Source organism: Humulus lupulus, chromosome 8 (assembly GCF_963169125.1).
Source record: "Humulus lupulus chromosome 8, drHumLupu1.1, whole genome shotgun sequence".
Classification (NCBI taxonomy): domain Eukaryota; kingdom Viridiplantae; phylum Streptophyta; class Magnoliopsida; order Rosales; family Cannabaceae; genus Humulus; species Humulus lupulus.
The window spans coordinates 70,234,993-70,247,300 of NC_084800.1; positions in this window are offsets into that span (position 1 = coordinate 70,234,993).

Below are 12,308 nucleotides of genomic sequence, written 5' to 3' on the forward strand. Positions count from 1 at the left end.
TCAACCAGTATGGGCCTCCCAATAACGGCGTTGTCCACCGAGGGAAAATCGACCACTACAAAAGTGGCGAGTAATGTCCTTGTTGCAGGCGCTGTACCCGTCGTTACTGGGAGTTTGATCAATCCGGCGGGAGAGAGTCCTTCTCCAGAGAAGCCGTATATCGTTTGGTTGCAGGCTCCAAGTCCTTAACGGACAATTTCATGTGTTCCAGTGTAGATTTATACAGGATATTCACTGAACTCCCTGTATCGACCAGTACCCTCTTCACCATCATATTGGCCATCTGGATGTCCACGACCAGTGGATCGGAATGTGGGAACCTGACGTGTTGGGCATCTACATCAGAGAAGGTTATTTCACCCTCTTCTGACCGAGCCTTCTTTGGTGCACGGTCCTCCACAGTCATCATCTCGATGTCCTGGTTGTGGCGCAGAGTCCGAGCATATCATTCTCTGGCCTTTCCGCTATTTCCCGTGACGTGTGGGCCTCCATAGATGGTTAAGAGTGTTCCAGCCACGGGGGCAGGCTGTAAGGGTGGCGAGCGTTGGCGCGTGGACGCTTGCTCGTTGCCACCCGGAGCTTCTCGTTGGGAATCTCCCGAGGCCCGTACGTATCTTCTCAAGTGTCCTTGTCTAATAAGGAACTCGATTTTGTCTTTCAACTGGTTGCATTCATTGGTGTCATGTCCGTAGTCGTTATGATAATGACAGAACTTGGTAGTGTCTCTCTTCGAAATATCCTTCCGAATGGGGCCAGGTTTTTTGTAAGGCACACTAGAGCTTGTGGCCTGATAAACCTCCCCCCGAGACTCAACAAGGGCAGTGTAGTTAGTGAACCGGGGTTCATAACGATTACCCTTGGCTCGTTTGTTGTCGGAGGTGGAAGGCTCGTTATACGGCCGTTTTCCACCATTCTTGCCATTGCCATTACCGTTCCCATTGCCCTTGTTGTTGCCATTAGGCCTGGACCCGTTGGCGGCATTGGCGGGTTCGAAAGCCTTCTTATCCTTTCCTGAGGGCTTTCCATCGTCGGCAATGGCTTCTTCGAGCTTGATGTAGCGATCAGCCCGGTCCAAAAATTCTTGGGTAGTTCTCACCCCTTCCTTTCGGAGACTTTTCCAGAGGGGAGATCGGCGTTTAACTCCTGCAGTTATCGCCATCATTTTGCCTTCGTCTCCGACCGTTTTCGCTCCAGTTGCTGCTCGTATAAAACGCTGGATGTAGTCCTTCACTGACTCCCCATCCTGTTGGCGAATTTCAACCAACTGGTTTGCTTCGGTCGGATGCACACGACCTGCATAGAACTGTCCGTAGAACTCCCTTACGAACATCTCCTAGGAAACTATGCTCGCGGGTGGAAACTTAAAAAACCATTCCTGCGCAGCTTCAGAAAGTGTTGCAGGGAAGATCCTGCACCAAGCGTCTTCGGAGACTTTCTGAATGTCCATTTGAATTTCAAACTTGTTGACATGAGAGACTGGGTCTCCATACCCGTCAAAGTTTGGGAGTGTAGGCATTTTGAACTTGCTTGGGGTTTCGGCATTAGCTATCCTCTATACGAAAGGAGTGCCTTTCCTCTTATCGTGGTCGATGTAGGATGTCCTTCCCCCGACCAGCTGTTGCACTGCCTAGTTGAGGGCGTCTATCTGGGCTTGTACAACGGCAGGAATCGCTGTGGCCTCTGTTGCCGGGGGGACGTTTTCGCCATGTCGCTCGCGGCGATCATTAAGTACATCTCTTAGGTCATCTTCTCTTCTCCGCTGCTCGCTACCCCCGAGCCGGTTGAAGACATTATTTTTTCTGGGCTGCCCCCTAGCATCCCATCTATTGGGTTGGTCATCTTGAGGTACCTAGCTCTTGCCTTTACCTCTTTCTTCATTCCTTCGGCCAGCGTTCCCTTTGCCTGAGTCAGCCTCATTATATCCATGGCCATCCCTGAACCTCGACTGGCTATGGTGGGATCGACTGTTCCCTCGATTTCCATTCCTGGCTGAACCGTCCCGAGCGTTAGAGGGCGGCCTGCGCTGGTGTGGTGTCCCCGTGCATCATCGTGCCGTGGGGGACCCCGGACCACAGAGCCTAACTCTGAGTCCCTTTTGTTACCAGGGGGATATTAACCTCTGTTCGGTAGGTTTGGCCCATCATCCCTATGGCGTCTAGGACTGCGAGGTTGATGCTCGGCCCTATTCTGCCTCTGTTGCGGGGGATTACTCCGAGCAGCTTGGGATGGTGGCTACACCTCAGGGTCCAGCGGGGCGTCATCATGGGGCGCTTGAGGCTGCTCGGGCCTTTGCGGACTCAAAGGCTGGATCGGTGGGCTTGGGTTAGGACCCCTCTGGGGTGGTCCATCACCAGGTTGGTCAGGTTGCGAAGCAGGTGCGGGCCGATTCCTTGCCAGCTGCAAGGCTGCTTCGAGAGCTGGCATGGCTTCGTTCTGGCGGCGGTCCATCTCCGCCTGTCTTTCGCTTAGCTCCGCCCGCTGCCGTTCAATCTCCTGCTGCTGCCGTGCCACAATTTCGACAGCAGTCTCCTGACTGGCTCTCAGATTAGCCAGCTCTTCTTGCAACGTGCCCAGGGTACTCTTCAGCGTTGCATCATCCATCTCTTCCTCCTCAAAGTCCAGATGTGGCTCATCCTCTGCCACGCTTGCAGGAGGAGGAGGAGGTGGCGGGTTTGACGATGCAGCGGCGGCCGCCTGTCCAGTTTTCTTTGTAGCTTTCGCCATCTTTTTTTCTCAGCAATGATATGTCAAGCTCTCAATGAAAGCACCAGAATGTTGACCCAAGATTTGGCCAACTGACACAGAGTCAGAATATGCTTGATATGGATGAATATAATGAGAAGAACGTAATGACAAAAGTAAATGAGACACAGTGTTTTATAGTGGTTCGGCCCCAAGATCTGGTAACGACCTACGTCCACTTAGAATGATATTGATCTAAGAATCAGAAGGGTGATCAAAGAACTAGGGTTCAATGAGTTTCACTAACCTCTGAAGAACAATACAATATTACTAGGAGAATTACTCTAGTCTCAAGTGATTCAAAAGCCAAAAGTCCCTTCCTTGAGCTATCTCCTGCTATTTATAGGCTCAAGGGGGATTACAAAAGAATGTTACAGATATTCTTTCCCGAATAATCGGATATTCAGGAGATTGTGTGAGATAAATTCGGGATTCACAAAGATCTTCTCATGAATGTTGCTTTGTATGCGGAACTATCGACCAGCCTGGTCTCAGGTAAGACTGGGCTGCTAACTGCTTCTAATGCGTCTTCTGGTCGATACTCTAGCAGAACGTTTCCAGGTGTCAGCCACGTGTCCAGGGATCACTTGCCACGTCATCAATGCTAATTTTTTGGATAACAAACGTCCTCCAATTCCCGTTATTCCCAATATTCTCAATTGCTAATAAATCATATCCCATTACCCTTTAATTCCCGGTTATGTACTAATCCTCAATCAAATTGCCCCGAGACTCACCCCGAGCCCCAAAATTAACGCCATTATAACCAAACCGCTAACTTGCATTCAAAGATCGTCTCATGCCGAATGGCTCAAAAAAATCCACATTATAATGTGGTCTTATTCATAATTCACCAACATGCATGAAAATATACAAATATGCCCTCAACAGGCCAAATTACCAAAATGCCCTTATAATGAAAAGTGGACCCATATGCATGCATTTATCATCATATAATAATATAATTCACATAAACATGAATATAATCATTTAATTGCATAATAAATCAATTATAGCCCTCCCGGCCTCCTAATCAAGGTCCTAAACCTTATTAGGAAATTTGGGTCATTACACCAACTTTCCCTTTCCCTTACCTGCACCACATAGCACCCGTGAGCCGAGACTCAGCAAGAAAACTTAAATCAACGAATATAATGAGCAACAACATATAAGCAGTAAACTTGAATCAATAATGCAATAACTAGTGGGATATGAGCAACAAGCTTGCAGTGACAATCTGCACAATCAGATACACATTTCAATCTCAACAATCGATATAGTTAGTTAAGTGCAATCGACACTTCTATTTATTTAAGTGACGTTCAAACCCGGCGCCCTTAGGCCGAGTCCTCTGGTCTTATTGTCAACCTCGGCTCGCTTAGGCCGGGTTGCGTTCCGTACGCTTAATGTCGGCCTCGACTCCCTTAGGCCATACTTTCCGTATAGATATAACCACAAATATATATATATTGTACAACATGCAACCAAATACAACGTATGCAAGCCTGCCTAATTGAGCAATCACAACTATAATCACAGTCAAGTCCATTTATAGGGGTCCAAGCCCCAATCACAACCAAGGTGCAATTTTCTTACCTCGAGTTTCGTGCGATAGACTATACGGCCTCAAGTGCGATCCTGATCCTGAGCCTTGCGATAATCTAGTCACAACATAAACATATTCTTATTAGGGATTGATTTCAAATCCCGAGCCTCACTCTAAACCCTATCCTTAGGATTACTATTCTCAGGTGTCGGGACATTAGAAACATCCCCAGAGCCCCCAAGTGAGCCACCAAATGAATTCTCGGACTCCCTGAGCCCTAATTCTAAAACTAGAAAAACCATGTTTTGGGGGACCTGGCGCGGTCATGCCTACCCCTGGCGCGGTCATGTTGGCATAAAGTTTAGGCTTTCTAAGGTAATGGCGTGGTCGCACCCATAACTCTGAAACCCAGAAATCAAAATCCCCACTACCTAAGACACTAGCACAATCGCGCCCCAAAATCTAAAAAACAAGCCCAGGTTCTTATGTTCTTCCCCAATTTCTCAAACCTGCGTTTCCCTGCGTATCAAACCCACAAAATCGACCCCAAACTAATATTTCAACAGATTTACAGCCACATAACCCCTTATACAACCTAGATAAGCTATTAACAACACCAATCCACTATAAAACATACCCAAAACCCCACAAATCACCAATTTGCAACAATCCAAATTTCAAGCTTGAGCTTGCCCCAAATACGAGAATCTTCACTAAATTTATGATCTCAGTAGAGATTCAAAGCTTAGCTTACTAACTTGATTCTAACTCTTATCTAACCTCTAAAACAAACCAGCATCATCACTAGCAAGACTAAAGCCCAAAATTTCCCAAAACTAGGAACATCAAAAGTTTATCTTAATACTTGCAGAAGAAAGGGAAGTTTACCTCTCTAGATACGAATGCTCAGCTGGAATTAGCTATCCTTGGCAGCCTTTGGCCTCTACAACCTCCAATCTCTTCTAAGGATCCTTCAAATCCCTTTACCCAACTTGTGTATGCCTTGAATTTTTGGTGTCCTTGAGTGTGCTCTTTAGAGTGACCAAGAAGGGGCTTAGTGTCCAAAACGTGAATTGAAACTGAGTCTAGACTTAGCCATAAGCCTCACTAATTGGTTGAATGACCACCCTACCCCTAGCCTTGCTTAGTCTCAAAGTTAAATTCACAAGGGTAGTTTGGTCTTTATACCACTAATCCCACTAAACCTCAATTTACATTCCTAATTTCCCAACTACGTTACTAACCCTCCAAATACAAGTATTTCTTCCAATAATATTCCACTAATTCCCGACCTACGCAAAATTACCCAAATACCCCTTAGCTCGCCCCAAGCCAGGTATAAATCCCTATTGTGACTTTTTCGCCAAATTTTTCTAAATGATCGACTTAAGCCTATCATCGCGAATATATCCACATAATAATGTGGTCTCAATCACATAACGCATATAATTACAATTATACCCTTAACAGGTCAAAATTACGAAAAATGCCTTTTTCCACAAAAACGAGCCCACACTTACATTTCACACACAAGCATGCATAAATAGTTATATCTTAATATAACTCATATATGTCACATAATCACACATATATACAATTAAATCCACACACACACATATATATATATCCATTTATGCCCTTCCTGATACACTAATTGAGGCACTAAGTCCTATTAGCAAATTCGAGACATTACATATCCTTTAGGCAAAAAGTCCAAAATGCCCCTTAGCCCACTACTACCCTCTAATACTCACAAGGGCAAATTTGTCTTTTGTCTCATACCCCGTTAATCATAATTAACGCCTTATAATTCCCATTACTTTCAATATCCTCAAATAATTATCAAACAATTTCCCATTACCCGATCAATCCCGGTAATGTACTAAATTACCAAATATCCCTAGGCTTGCCTCGAGTCGGGTATTTGACCCCGTTATGACCTAACCGCTACTTTGCTCACTAGGATCATCTCGTGCCGAATAATCCAAATATATTCACATAATAATGTGGTCTCAATCATTATGCACATACATATACAAATATACCATCAACGGGCCAAAATTACTAAAATACCCTTCTAATGAAAAACGGGCTCACATGCATACAAATACAGTGATATTATAATAGAACTCACATAATTCATTTATTCAAGCGTCAATCACATAATAATGCAATTAAATCAACTATTGCCCTCCTGGTCCCCTAATCAAGGTACTAAGCCTTATTAGAGAATTGAGACGTTAAAATACTATTAAAGTTATCATTGTGTATGATTTGTTTAATTTTTTAATATTTAAATAAAAAAGAAGTAAAAAATATTTGAATAAAAAAAGAAAAAAAGTAAAAAACACATATAATTTATAATTATTTTTTATTTTTATTAATTTGTTAATTGAATTATGCACGGTGGTAGTGCCACGTCAGTGCCCAAACTGTCAAATCAGTCTTCTGTCAGCCACATCACCCAAAAACTAACGTAAGTCTCATAATTCGGTAACGGTGCATAGTTCAGGGGCGCAAATTGCAAGTGGTAATAGTTTGGGAGAAAAAAAATCCTATTTATTCTTCTTTTTTTGACAAAAAATATGAGATATTTCCTTCATTGTAAAACATTGTTAATTTATTATCGGTTTATATTTGTTATTTATTATTATAGGTTTTTAGCATCACAACATCCTAAATTATATGTAGTTTTCTAAATTAGTCCCTAAATTATAAAACGTAGCAATTAAGTTCTTTAACTTATTAAACAGTAGCAATTAAGTCCCTAATATGGAATTTTTTTATGAAAAAGATTGCATGATATTGTCAAAGTGAAAAAATAGAGATTTTGAATTCATTATTTCACCCATGACACCATTTTAGTAATGCAATGCAATCTTTCCATAAAAAATTAATCAAAAAATTATATACAAGGACTTAATTGCTACTAATTAATGAGTTCAATGACTTAATTGCTATATTTTATAGTCCAGGAATCAATTTGCTAAACTATATATACTTCAAGGGGCTGACTTGCTAAAAACCTTATTATTATTGTTTCTTTTTTGTGTTGGATCTTGCAAAGCTTACTTGTCCACAACCTCGCTTTCTTCTTCGTTATTTTGTTTCTTCAAGATCTCCACAATCCTCTACTTAGAGCATCTCCAACCACACTAGCTAATATGTAGCTATTTTAACTAAAAAAAACTACCTGTTATATTATTTTAAATAATGTAGTGTTAGATTAAATAATGTGACAAAATGTGATTTGTCACACCTTGTAACATATTTTTTAGAGTCACAAAATTGGACACGTGTGTGTGCCCAAATGTGACATATTTTGGAGTTACAAATTTGTAACTTCCAAATAGTACCCAATAATGTGTAGATTGTGTATTACACATTTTAGTTTGGATTTCACAAATCCATTATGAAATATGGCTGTTGGAGACATGTTTTTAACCCTCATTAGGTGTATGGAGGTTACAAAATCATGTAGGAAAAGGTTTGAGACGTTTTGGAAAAACTGAAATTTTTTATGCTGAAAATGGGTAGTGGCCGCGGCCACTGATATCCCCTAGTGGCGGCCTGGGGAACGGAGGCCAGCGGCCGGCCACTGATACTCTAGCCACGACCAGTAAGGCTGACAGACAATACTACTTTTCAAAATTTTCCAATTTGAACGGTTCTAACACCCCAATTAACTCCCAAATCTCCATTGTAATTCCATAAAAATCTAATTAAACATTGGTAACCGCCATGGGGGTTAGTGGAATTTGAAATTCAAAAGGTATCTCAAACTCTATAAATAGGAGCCCAATGCTCATATGTAAGAAACACCATTGTCTATCAACAAAGCACTTGGCTAGAAAATACACTATAGAGGCTTGATAATTTCAGAAAGCTATTTCCTTTAGAGATCCTTTAGTGCTTAGAGATTAGGGGGAAATAAAATTTTGGACAAAGGTTTTGAACCTTGTTCAAGTTGATTGTAATGCCCTAAACTCTAGGGACCGTTACGGTGCACATTTTAAATAGTGTTAAATTCGCTAACCGAGTCATTTGGCCATAATCGTGTAACTAAGTATGATTAGCGGTTTAGGGATTAAAATTTTTGGTTAAGATATAACATTTTATTAGAACGTTTACTGTATACATCGGGATCCCAAAAATATAATTTAAAGGTTTATTACAAGAAAATATTTACAACCAGGCGATCTAAGTGGCAAAACAAGGTTATACCCTAGTTTCTCTTTCAACTCTCGACCGTGGCGGTCAAGCAGCCGCATATGTACACGTCGTCACCTAAGCTCTCCAACTCAAGGATGGTCCAGCTTTCTTTTGCCTTTACCTGCACCACATAGCACCCGTGAGCCAAAGCCCAGCAAGAAAACTCAATATGCTCATGAACAGTAATAACATGTCATCAAATCATAATGTGCATGCCTAGTAATAATAGCCTTCCTCATGCATGCAAGCAGGTGCAAACAAATGATTATGGGGTCCTGCATCAGAATAGATGACTAATGAGTCAATCTCTGGGGATCTGCTTCTTGAATAAATGACTAGCGAGTCAATCTCGGAGTGAGTGACTAATGAGTCACACTCTGCATAGGTGACTAATGACTCACACTCTGTATGGAAGACTAATGAGTCTATCTCTGTCTAGGTGACTAATGAGTCACACTCTGTATAGGAGACTAATGAGTCTCACCCTATATAGGTGGCTAATGAGTCACACTCTGGAGGTCCCATACCCTCCTAGCCATGTGACTTGTAGGTCACCTTAGCCTTTCTGGCTCTGACTCTAAATAACTAGCCCTTAGACTAGACAAGCGCTTTTAATTTTCATCGAACTTGAGGTCGGTCCGGCATTAATGCTCATTTGAGTCATTCAATGTAGATATCGATTAGATCTAATCTTTTATCGGCTTGTGTTAACACGCTAAGGCCATACTTAACTTATGAGTCAATCCCATGTGACCAGTACTCAGTACCACTGCCGAACTTGACTAATGAGTCACAGCTTCACAGTTGATACTGACACCATTGCCAATCCTGACTAATGAGTCAGTGCCACGCACAAGTAAGCAATGCTACCAAGCATATATCATATGTCAAATATCCAAACGTAGGGCATTCATCATGCTTACTTAATAGTTGCTAGCACAATTATGATCATGCACAAACACAGAGACTCAAGCTCTGATCAGTCTCATATTCAACATTCATGGCATGCCCTAAACACATGTGTTCTCATGCATCATATGCATCACATTTAATCACCCGACACGCCTCAATAATAATCATAAATGAGTGAGCAAGATTGCTAAGCATTTGATATGCTATCAATGTTCACATTTACACATCCAACATGCATCGATAATAACCATGCAGGTCACATATGGGGTGCAGTTTTCTTACCTTTGGTCCAAGCATAGGTTACCAATAAACGAGCCACAAGCACGATCCTGATTCCAAGCCACTAGTGAAAAAATAGTCACAACCATAAATGGTGATCCAATGAGTTCAAGTTCTAAAACCAAACCCAGAACCAAAACCTAGCCTCCGAGACATCGAATTCCACTAAACCGGGTAGTAGGAACGATCCCGAGGCCTAAGGTTTGAGTTCCCCTAACCAAAACATCAATTTGGCCATATATAGCACCAAGCGCCACGGCCCCCTATCCAAGCACCGCGGCCCCCAGTCCTTTGAAACCCTCCACCTGCTTCTTCGAGCCTGGGCCACGGCCCAACCTCGGACCAGCCATTTTCCCCCGTTTTTAACCTTTTAAAACCTTCCAAAAACCTATCCAAACATCTTCAAACTCTAAAATCAAAGTTCCCAAACATCCCCATGATCCAAAACCCATAAAACCCAAGCTTCAATTCAATCAAAAACTCATCAAACCACAAAGTCCAATTCAAGCTTAAAAACTTAGAGCTTAAAACTTGGATTACCTCTGATTGAGTTGTTTTCCAACTAAATCCTCAAGCTAGTAAGCTGCTAATCTTCCCTAGGATCGCTATGCCTCGATCCTCGCTTGAATCCGAGTCCTAGAACTCAAGTTTCCTTCGAAAATGCGATCGGGAGACGGAAATGGAACTTTGAGGGAGAGAAAACTTACTGAACGTTCTTTTTATTTCTTAAAAGGTTACTTCAAGCTTAAGTAGCCTCAAACAATTCCTAACGCTCGGGGTCCCGAAAACACCCCCAGGGACAAAATAGTCAAAACCTCCAGAATTTCCCCCTGATCTTACTAACTCCCAATTTATCACCAAATATTCATTATCATTACCTAATAACCCGGTAATGTTAAATACCCCTTGACTCACTTCGAGTCAAGAATAAATCCCATTGTGACTAATCCACTAGCTTACCTCCTAGGATCGTCTCGTGCTGAGTAACCCAAGCGTAACCAAATAATAATAAAGCACCACACAAATATCACATATATGCCAAATATGCCCGAAATGGCCAAAATATGAAAATCACCCAATTAATCATAAATGGGTTCACATGCATATTTAATACACCTAAACATGCATATAATCATTTAATAATATAATAAATCAATTATGGCCCTCCCGACTTCCTAATCAAGGTCCTAAACCTTATTAGGAAATTTGAGGCATTACATTGATGATCCCTACCACTCTACACTTTGGTTGTGTGAGAGTTTGTGTTCTTATTATTGTTCTTTTCATTCTTTTGATCTTTTTGTTTTTATTTACTTGTATTATTATTGTTTTGAGTTGTGGTCTTCTTCTTTTACATCTTTCTATTTACTTATATTTTGTACAATTGAGTTGTAACATTTCTTTAATCAATATTACCCTGTCTATTGTATTTTTTTGCATAGAGTTGTATTTTGGTTTCTCTATTCCCATTGAAAATAATATATTCTCTAACAATTAAAAGCTTATTTTCCTTTTCAATGGAAGGAGAAACCATAGAGATCTTGTGAGGATCCAACTTTGAAAAGATGGTAAGATAAGGTAATGTTCTTCTTTGGTTTTCTTAGAAGATCTAATGACTTTCATATAATGATAGAAATGAGAAGAAGAAAATTTTATAAATGAGGTTCATTGTTTTCTAATCTTCTTTGCTTTTGCAAATATAGTGGTTAGATTATAAGATAATTCAACATCTTGAGTTTTTGCTATATGTGATTAATTAACATATTGTGTAAATAATCTAGTAGATTTTATTGGGTAATATGTTAGCATGTTATATAATTGTCTTATTTTGTGATAATGATAAATTATTATAATGACAATTTTATGAGTTTTATATGATATGAATAAATATATTGATTTTGTGAATCAATAAAAATGTGAAATTATATGTGTATGATATTTGTAATTTATGTTTACATATTAATAAAGAGTCATGTTAGTATGATATAAGTCATATGTGTTAACAATTATGTGAAGTTATATTGTGTACGCCCTGGTTTTCCCACGGACTGTTTAGCAGGACGAGCCTCGAACTAAACATGATTTAGTCCGAGGCTCCCACAGGCCAGAGGCTCTATTTCCAGGACGGGCCCTTGCTAGCTCGAGGGGGTCCTGTTTCCAGCTCGCACTTGTTGCCCCAGGAGCTGGGAATAACATCCGACGGCCACGGACGGATAAGCTCGGGTTATGGACTGCTCCGGTAGCGAGCTTCTCAGGAAGCTCTGACCCTATGGGAAGTCAACACGCAAGATAAACGTGCATATTCCTGCCATCACGTGTCCGATATCCCCCTGACTTCTCGGACACGCAGCAAGAACGTGCATATTCAGACACCCACGGACGAGTTGGGCCGTGCGGCCCATTATCTCCTTCCATACTGATTAGACCACACTTGTGTGTCAGGTTTAGGAATTAATCATGAATATCACAGACTTGATATGACAAATGGTAAGGTCACGGGATGACCTCCCTACCAACTTCCAGGTGCCTTCTCCTATAAATATGGAGACCCTGGGAGTTGATAGGGGTTGGAAAAAATAGTCTTTGAAGAAAGATATACTTTGTAAACCAATTACCC